Here is a 10,717-nt window from a genome sequence, read left to right as displayed (position 1 = left end):
GAACTACGCATCTGATCAAAAAATATCATAGAACAAAAAAAGTAGGAAACTTAATTCTCTACAAAAAAGGTCTCTTAACGTTTTCCCATAGCTGGCATCGTTTCCGAGATATTTGCAGATTTAGTTCAAGGGAAGGGGCCTGACGGACATATCTCGAGATATTTCTTCTTCTTGTTGTTCTTCTTCTGCACAGCTAAGCTGGAAGTGGCATTTACAGCTCGCAATAGTGCAGCGTTATCTCAAGGAAAGGGGCCACGGTGTTTCTGTATCTCTATTATGTTGGTGCGGCTTCGGAACTTTTAAATATCTCGATATATCTCGAAAACTACGCTTCTGATCAAAAAATATCATAGAACATTAATTGTAGGAAACATAATTCTCTACAAAAAAGGTCTCTTAACATTTTGCCATAGCTCGCTTCGTTTCCGAGATATTTGCAGATTTATCTCAAGGGAAGGGGCCTGACGGACATATTTCGAGATATTTCTTCTTCTTGTTGTTCTTCTTCTGCACAGCTAAGCTGGAAGTGGCATTTGCGGCTCGCACTAGTGCAGAGTTATCTCAAAGAAAGGGGCCACGGTGTTTCTGTATCTCTATTATGTTGGTGCGGCTTCGGAACTTTTAAATATCTCGATATATCTCGAAAACTACGCTACTGATCAAAAAATATCATAGAACATAAATTGTAGGAAACATAATTCTCTACAAACAAGGTCTCTCAACATTTTGCCATAGCTCGCTTCGTTTCCGAGATATTTGCAGATTTATCTCAAGGGAAGGGGCCTGACGGACATATTTCGAGATATTTCTTCTTCTTGTTGTTCTTCTTCTGCACAGCTAAGCTAGAAGTGGCATTTGCAGCTCGCAATAGTGCAGAGTTATCGCAAAGAAAGGGGCCACGGTGTTTCTGTATCTCTATTATGTTGGTGCGGCTTCGGAACTTTTAAATATCTTGATATATCTCGAGAACTACGCATCTGATCAAAAAATATCATAGAACATAAAGAGTAGGAAACTTAATTCTCTACAAAAAAGGTGTCTTAACATTTTGCCATAGTTCGCTTCGTTTCCGAGATATTTGCAGATATATCTCAAGGGAAGGGGCCTAACGGACATATTTCGAGATATTTCTTCTTCTTGTTGTTCTTCTTCTGCACAGCTAAGCTGGAAGTGGCATTTGCAGCTCGCAATAGTGCAGAGTTATCGCAAAGAAAGGGGCCACGGTGTTTCTGTATCTCTATTATGTTGGTGCGGCTTCGGAACTTCTAAATATCTCGATATATCGCGAAAACAACGCTTCTGATCAAAAAATATCATAGAACGTAGGTTGTAGCAAACATAATTCTCTACAAAAAAGGTCTCTTAACATTTTGCCATAGCTCGCTTCGTTTCCGAGATATTTGCAGATTTATCTCAAGGGAAGGGGTCTGACGGACATATTTCGAGATATTTCTTCTTCTTGTTGTTCTTCTTCTGCACAGCTAAGCTCGAAGTGGCATTTGCAGATCGCAATAGTGCAGAGTTATCTCAAGGAAAGAGACCACGGTGTTTCTGTACCTCTATTATGTTGGTGCAGCTTCGGAACTATTAAATATCTTGATATATCTCGAGAACTACGCATCTGATCAAAAAATATCATAGAACATAAAAAGTAGGAAACTTAATTCTCTACAAAAAAGGTCTCTTAACGTTTTCCCATAGCTGGCATCGTTTCCGAGATATTTGCAGATTTAGTTCAAGGGAAGGGGCCTGACGGTCATATTCCGAGATATTTCTTCTTCTTGTTGTTCCTCTTCTGCACAGCTAAGCTGGAAGTGGCATTTGCAGCTCGCAATAGTGCAGAGTTATCTCAATGAAAGGGGCCACGGTGTTTCTGTACCTCGATTATGTTGATGCGGCTTCGGAACTTTTAAATATCTTGATATATCTCGAGAACTACGCATCTGATCAAAAAATATCATAGAACATAAAAAGTAGGAAACTTAATTCTCTACAAAAAAGGTATCTTAACATTTTGCCATAGCTCGCTTCGTTTCCGAGATATTTGCAGATTTATCTCAAGGGAAGGGGCCTGACGGACATATTTCGAGATATTTCTTCTTCTTGTTGTTCTTCTTCTGCACAGCTAAGCTGGAAGTGGCATTTGCAGGTCGCAATAGTGCGGAGTTATCTCAAAGAAAGGGGCCACGGTGTTTCTGTATCTCTATTATGTTGGTGCGGCTTCGGAACTTTTAAATATCTCGCTATATCTCGAAAACTACGCTTCTGATCAAAAAATATCATAGAACATAAAAAGTAGGAAACTTAATTCTCTACAAAAAAGGTATCTTAACATTTTGCCATAGCTCGCTTCGTTTCCGAGATATTTGCAGATTTATCTCAAGGGAAGGGGCCTGACGGACATATTTCGAGATATTTCTTCTTCTTGTTGTTCTTCTTCTGCACAACTAAGCTGGAAGTGGCATTTACAGCTCGCAATAGTGCAGCGTTATCTCAAAGAAAGGGGCCACGGTGTTTCTGTATCTCTATTATGGTGGTGCGGCTTCGGAACTTTTAAATATCTTGATATATCTCGAGAACTACGCATCTGATCAAAAAATATCATAGAACATAAAAAGTAGGAAACTTAATTTTCTACAAAAAAGGTCTCTTAACATTTTGCCATAGCTCTCTTCGTTTCCGAAATATTTGCAGATTTATCTCAAGGGAAGGGGGCTGACGGACATATTTCGAGATATTTCTTCTTCTTGTTGTTCTTCTTCTGCACAGCTAAGCTGGAAGTGGCATTTGCGGCTCGCACTAGTGCAGAGTTATCTCAAAGAAAGGGGCCACGGTGTTTCTGTATCTCTATTATGTTGGTGCGGCTTCGGAACTTTTAAATATCTCGATATATCTCGAAAACTACGCTTCTGATCAAAAAATATCATAGAACATAAATTGTAGGAAACATAATTCTCTACAAAAAAGGTCTCTCAACATTTTGCCATAGCTCGCTTCGTTTCCGAGATATTTGCAGATTTATCTCAAGGGAAGGGGCCTGACGGACATATTTCGAGATATTTCTTCTTCTTGTTGTTCTTCTTCTGCACAGCTACGCTGGAAGTGGCATTTGCAGCGCGCAATAGTGCAGAGTTATCTCAAAGAAAGGGGCCACGGTGTTTCCGTATCTCTATTATGTTGGTGCGGCTTCGGAACTTTTAAATATCTTGATATATCTCGAGAACTACGCATCTGATCAAAAAATATCATAGAACGTAAAAAGTAGGAAACTTAATTCTCTACAAAAAAGGTCTCTTAACGTTTTCCCATAGCTGGCATCGTTTCCGAGATATTTGCAGATTTAGTTCAAGGGAAGGGGCCTGACGGTCATATTCCGAGGTATTTCTTCTTCTTGTTGTTCCTCTTCTGCACAGCTAAGCTGGAAGTGGCATTTGCAGCTCGCAATAGTGCAGAGTTATCTCAAAGAAAGGGGCCACGGTGTTTCTGTACCTCTATTATGTTGATGCGGCTTCGGAACTTTTAAATATCTTGATATATCTCGAGAACTACGCATCTGATCAAAAAATATCATAGAACATAAAAAGTAGGAAACATAATTCTCTACAAAAAAGGTCTCTCAACATTTTGCCATAGCTCGCTTCGTTTCCGAGATATTTGCAGATTTATCTCAAGGGAAGGGGCCTGACGGACATATTTCGAGATATTTCTTCTTCTTGTTGTTCTTCTTCTGCACAGCTAAGCTAGAAGTGGCATTTGCAGCTCGCAATAGTGCAGAGTTATCGCAAAGAAAGGGGCCACGGTGTTTCTGTATCTCTATTATGTTGGTGCGGCTTCGGAACTTTTAAATATCTTGATATATCTCGAGAACTACGCATCTGATCAAAAAATATCATAGAACATAAAGAGTAGGAAACTTAATTCTCTACAAAAAAGGTGTCTTAACATTTTGCCATAGTTCGCTTCGTTTCCGAGATATTTGCAGATACATCTCAAGGGAAGGGGCCTAACGGACATATTTCGAGATATTTCTTCTTCTTGTTGTTCTTCTTCTGCACAGCTAAGCTGGAAGTGGCATTTGTAGCTCGCAATAGTGCAGAGTTATCGCAAAGAAAGGGGCCACGGTGTTTCTGTATCTCTATTATGTTGGTGCGGCTTCGGAACTTTTAAATATCTCGATATATCGCGAAAACTACGCTTCTGATCAAAAAATATCATAGAACGTAGGTTGTAGCAAACATAATTCTCTACAAAAAAGGTCTCTTAACATTTTGCCATAGCTCGCTTCGTTTCCGAGATATTTGCAGATTTATCTCAAGGGAAGGGGTCTGACGGACATATTTCGAGATATTTCTTCTTCTTGTTGTTCTTCTTCTGCACAGCTAAGCTGGAAGTGGCATTTACAGCTCGCAATAGTGCAGCGTTATCTCAAGGAAAGGGGCCACGGTGTTTCTGTATCTCTATTATGTTGGTGCGGCTTCGGAACTTTTAAATATCTCGATATATCTCGAAAACTACGCTTCTGATCAAAAAATATCATAGAACATAAATTGTAGGAAACATAATTCTCTACAAAAAAGGTCTCTTAACATTTTGCCATAGCTCGCTTCGTTTCCGAGATATTTGCAGATTTATCTCAAGGGAAGGGGCCTGACGGACATATTTCGAGATATTTCTTCTTCTTGTTGTTCTTCTTCTGCACAGCTAAGCTGGAAGTGGCATTTGCGGCTCGCACTAGTGCAGAGTTATCTCAAAGAAAGGGGCCACGGTGTTTCTGTATCTCTATTATGTTGGTGCGGCTTCGGAACTTTTAAATATCTCGATATATCTCGAAAACTACGCTTCTGATCAAAAAATATCATAGAACATAAATTGTAGGAAACATAATTCTCTACAAAAAAGGTCTCTCAACATTTTGCCATAGCTCGCTTCGTTTCCGAGATATTTGCAGATTTATCTCAAGGGAAGGGGCCTGACGGACATATTTCGAGATATTTCTTCTTCTTGTTGTTCTTCTTCTGCACAGCTAAGCTCGAAGTGGCATTTGCAGATCGCAATAGTGCAGAGTTATCTCAAAGAAAGCGGCCACGGTGTTTCTGTACCTTTATTATGTTGGTGCAGCTTCGGAACTGTTAAATATCTTGATATATCTCGAGAACTACGCATCTGATCAAAAAATATCATAGAAGATAAAAAGTAGGAAACTTAATTCTCTACAAAAAAGGTCTCTTAACATTTTGCCATAGCTCGCTTCGTTTCCGAGATATTTGCAGATTTATCTCAAGGGAAGGGGCCTAACGGACATATTTCGAGATATTTCTTCTTCTTGTTGTTCTTCTTCTGCACAGCTAAGCTGGAAGGGGCATTTGCAGCTCGCAATAGTGCAGAGGTATCTCAAAGAAAGGGGCCACGGTGTTTCTGTATCTCTATTATGTTGGTGCGGCTTCGGAACTTTTAAATATCTCGATATATCTCGAAAACTACGCTTCTGATCAAACAATATCATAGAACATAAATTGTGGGAAACATAATTCTCTACAAAAAAGGTCTTTTAACGTTTTGCCATAGCTCGCTTCGTTTCCGAGATATTTGCAGATTTATCTCAAGGGAAGGGGCCTGACGGACATATTTCGAGATATTTCTTCTTCTTGTTGTTCTTCTTCTGCACAGCTACGCTGGAAGTGGCATTTGCAGCGCGCAATAGTGCAGAGTTATCTCAAAGAAAGGGGCCACGGTGTTTCCGTATCTCTATTATGTTGGTGCGGCTTCGGAACTTTTAAATATCTTGATATATCTCGAGAACTACGCATCTGATCAAAAAATATCATAGAACATAAAAAGTAGGAAACTTAATTCTCTACAAAAAAGGTCTCTTAACGTTTTCCCATAGCTGGCATCGTTTCCGAGATATTTGCAGATTTAGTTCAAGGGAAGGGGCCTGACGGTCATATTCCGAGATATTTCTTCTTCTTGTTGTTCCTCTTCTGCACAGCTAAGCTGGAAGTGGCATTTGCAGCTCGCAATAGTGCAGAGTTATCTCAAAGAAAGGGGCCACGGTGTTTCTGTACCTCTATTATGTTGATGCGGCTTCGGAACTTTTAAATATCTTGATATATCTCGAGAACTACGCATCTGATCAAAAAATATCATAGAACATAAAAAGTAGGAAACTTAATTTTCTACAAAAAAGGTCTCTTAACATTTTGCCATAGCTCTCTTCGTTTCCGAGATATTTGCAGATTTATCTCAAGGGAAGGGGCCTAACGGACATATTTCGAGATATTTCTTCTTCTTGTTGTTCTTCTTCTGCACAGCTAAGCTGGAAGTGGCATTTGCAGCTCGCAATAGTGCAGAGTTATCTCAAAGAAAGGGGCCACGGTGTTTCTGTACCTCTATTATATTCGTGCGGCTTCGGAACTTTTAAATATCTTGAGATATATCTCGAGAACTACGCATCTGATCAAAAAATATCATAGAACATAAATTGTAGGAAACATAATTCTCTACAAAAAAGGTCTCTTAACATTTTGCCATAGCTCGCTTCGTTTCCGAGATATTTGCAGATTTATCTCAAGGGAAGGGTCCTGCTGGACATATTTCGAGATATTTTTTCTTCTTGTTGTTCTTCTTCTGCACAGCTAAACTGGAAGTGGCATTTCCAGCTCGCAATCGTGCAGAGTTATCTCAAAGAAAGGGGCCACGGTGTTTCTGTATCTCTATTATGTTGGTGCGGCTTCGCAACTTTTAAAGATCTTGATATATCTCGAGAACTACGCATCTGATCAAAAAATATCATAGAACATAAAAAGTAGGAAACTTAATTCTCTACAAAAAAGGTCTCTTAACGTTTTCCCATAGCTGGCATCGTTTCCGAGATATTTGCAGATTTAATTCAAGGGAAGGGGCCTGACGGTCATATTCCGAGATATTTCTTCTTCTTGTTGTTCCTCTTCTGCACAGCTAAGCTGGAAGTGGCATTTGCAGCTCGCAATAGTGCAGAGTTATCTCAAAGAAAGGGGCCACGGTGTTTCTGTACCTCTATTATGTTCGTGCGGCTTCGGAACTTTTAAATATCTTGAGATATATCTCGAGAACTACGCATCTGATCAAAAAATATCATAGAACATAAATTGTAGGAGACATAATTCTCTACAAAAAAGGTCTCTTAACATTATGCCATAGCTCGCTTCGTTTCCGAGATATTTGCAGATTTATCTCAAGGGAAGGGTCCTGATGGACATATTTCGAGATATTTCTTCTTCTTGTTGTTCTTCTTCTGCACAGCTAAACTGGAAGTGGCATTTCCAGCTCGCAATCGTGCAGAGTTATCTCAAAGAAAGGGGCCACGGTGTTTCTGTATCTCTATTATGTTGGTGCGGCTTCGGAACTTTTAAATATCTTGAGATATATCTCGAGAACGACGCATCTGATCAAAAAATATCATAGAACATAAAAAGTGGGAAACTTAATTCTCTACAAAAAAGGTCTCTTAACATTTTGCCATAGCTCGCTTCGTTTCCGAGATATTTGCAGATTTATCTCAAGGGAAGGGTCCTGATGGACATATTTCGAGATATTTCTTCTTCTTGTTGTTCTTCTTCTGCACAGCTAAACTGGAAGTGGCATTTCCAGCTCGCAATCGTGCAGAGTTATCTCAAAGAAAGGGGCCACGGTGTTTCTGTATCTCTATTATGTTGGTGCGGCTTCGGAACTTTTAAATATCTTGATATATCTCGAGAACTACGCCTCTGATCGAAAAATATCATAGAACATAAAAAGTAGGAAACTTAATTCTCTACAAAAAAGGTCTCTTAACATTTTGCCATAGCTCGCTTCGTTTCCGAGATATTTGCAGATTTATCTCAAGGGAAGGGTCCTGATGGACATATTTCCAGATATTTCTTCTTCTTGTTGTTCTTCTTCTGCACAGCTAAACTGGAAGTGGCATTTCTAGCTCGCAATCGTGCAGAGTTATCTCAAAGAAAGGGGCGACGGTGTTTCTGTATCTCTATTATGTTGGTGCGGCTTCGGAACTTTTAAATATCTTGATATATGTCGAGAACTACGCATCTGATCAAAAAATATCATGCAACATAGAAAGTAGAAAACTTAATTCTCTACAAAAAAGGTCTCTTAACATTTTGCCATAGCTCGCTTCGTTTCCGAGATATTTGCAGATTTATCTCAAGGGAAGGGGCCTGACGGACATATTTCGAAATATTTCTTCTTCTTGTTGTTCTTCTTCTGCACAGCTAAACTGGAAGTGGCATTTCCAGCTCGCAATAGTGCAGAGTTATCTCAAAGAAAGGGGCCACGGTGTTTCTGTATCTCTATTATGTTGGTGCGGCTTCGGAACTTTTAAATATCTTGATATATGTCGAGAACTACGCATCTGATCAAAAAATATCATAGAACATAAAAAGTAGGAAACTTAATTCTCTACAAAAAAGGTCTCTTAACATTTTGCCATAGCTCGCTTCGTTTCCGAGATATTTGCAGATTTATCTCAAGGGAAGGGGCCTGACGGACATATTTCGAGATATTTCTTCTTCTTGTTGTTCTTCTTCTGCACAGCTAAGCTGGAAGTGGCATTTGCAGCGCGCAATAGTGCAGAGTTATCTCAAAGAAAGGGGCCACGGTGTTTCCGTATCTCTATTATGTTGGTGCGGCTTCGGAACTTTTAAATATCTTGATATATCTCGAGAACTACGCATCTGATCAAAAAATATCATAGAACATAAAAAGTAGGAAACTTAATTCTCTACAAAAAAGGTCTCTTAACGTTTTCCCATAGTTGGCATCGTTTCCGAGATATTTGCAGATTTAGTTCAAGGGAAGGGGCCTGACGGACATATTTCGAGATATTTCTTCTTCTTGTTGTTCTTCTTCTGCACAGCTAAGCTGGAAGTGGCATTTACAGCTCGCAATAGTGCAGAGTTATCTCAAAGAAAGGGGCCACGGTGTTTCTGTATCTCTCTTATGTTGGTGCGGCTTCGGAACTTTTAAATATCTTGATATATCTCGAGAACTACGCATCTGATCAAAAAATATCATAGAACATAAAAAGTAGGAAACTTAATTCTCTACAAATAAAGTCTCTTAACATTTTGCCATAGCTCGCTTCGTTTCCGAGATATTTGCAGATTTATCTCAAGGGAAGGGGCCTGACGGACATATTTCGAGATATTTCTTCTTCTTGTTGTTCTTCTTCTGCACAGCTAAGCTGGAAGTTGCATTTGCAGCTCGCAATAGTGCAGAGTTATCTTAAAGAAAGGGGCTACGGTGTTTCTGTATCTCTATTATGTTGGTGCGGCTTCGGAACTTTTAAATATCTTGATATATCTCGAGAACTACGCATCTGATCAAAAAATATCATAGAACATAAAACGTAGGAAACTTAATTCTCTACAAAAAAGGTCTCTTTACATTTTGCCATAGCTCGCTTCGTTTCCGAGATATTTGCAGATTTATCTCAAGGGAAGGGGCCTGACGGACATATTTCGAGATATTTCTTCTTCTTGTTGTTCTTCTTCTGCACAGCTAAGCTGGAAGTGGCATTTGCGGCTCGCACTAGTGCAGAGTTATCTCAAAGAAAGGGGCCACGGTGTTTCTGTACCTCTATTATGTTGGTGCGGCTTCGGAACTTTTAAATATCTTGATACATCTCGAGAACTACGCATCTGATCCAAAAATATCATAGAACATGAAAAGTAGGAAACTTAATTCTCTACAAAAAAGGTCTCTTAACATTATGCCATAGCTCGCTTCGTTTCCGAGATATTTGCAGATTTATCTCAAGGGAAGGGGCCTGACGGACATATTTCGAGATATTTCTTCTTCTTGTTGTTCTTCTTCTGCACAGCTAAACTGGAAGTGCCATTTCCAGCTCGCAATAGTGCAGAGTTATCTCAAAGAAAGGGCCCACGGTGTTTCTGTACCTCTATTATGTTGGTGCGGCTTGGGAACTTTTAAATATCCCGATATATCTCGAAAACTACGCTTCTGATCAAAAAATATCATAGAACGTAAATTGTAGAAAACATAATTCTCTACAAAAAAGGTCTCTTAACATTTTGCCATAGCTCGCTTCGTTTCCGAGATATTTGCAGATTTATCTCAAGGGAAGGGGCCTGACGGACATATTTCCAGATATTTCTTCTTCTTGTTGGTCTTCTTCTGCACAGCTAAGCTGGAAGTGGCATTTGCGGCTCGCACTAGTGCAGAGTTATCTCAAAGAAAGGGGCCACGGTGTTTCTGTATCTCTATTATGTTGGTGCGGCTTCGGAACTTTTAAATATCTTGATATATCTCGAGAACTACGCATCTGATCAAAAAATATCATAGAACATAAAAAGTAGGAAACCTAATTTTCTACAAAAAAGGTCTCTTAACATTTTGCCGTAGCTCGCTTCGTTTCCGGGATATTTGCAGATTTATCTCAAGGGAAGGGGCCTGACGGACATATTTCGAGATATTTCTTCTTCTTGTTGTTCTTCTTCTGCACAGCTAAACTGGAAGTGGCATTTCCAGCTCGCAATAGTGCAGAGTTATCTCAAAGAAAGGGGCCACGGTGTTTCTGTATCTCTCTTATGTTGGTGCGGCTTCGGAACTTTTAAATATCTTGATATATCTCGAGAACTACGCATCTGATCAAAAAATATCATAGAACATAAAAAGTAGGAAACTTAATTCTCTACAAATAAAGTCTCTTAACATTTTG

Source organism: Osmia lignaria, unplaced genomic scaffold (genome assembly GCF_051020975.1).
Source record: "Osmia lignaria lignaria isolate PbOS001 unplaced genomic scaffold, iyOsmLign1 scaffold0012, whole genome shotgun sequence".
In the NCBI taxonomy this organism is placed as follows: domain Eukaryota; kingdom Metazoa; phylum Arthropoda; class Insecta; order Hymenoptera; family Megachilidae; genus Osmia; species Osmia lignaria.
Note: the sequence above shows the minus strand (reverse complement) of the source record.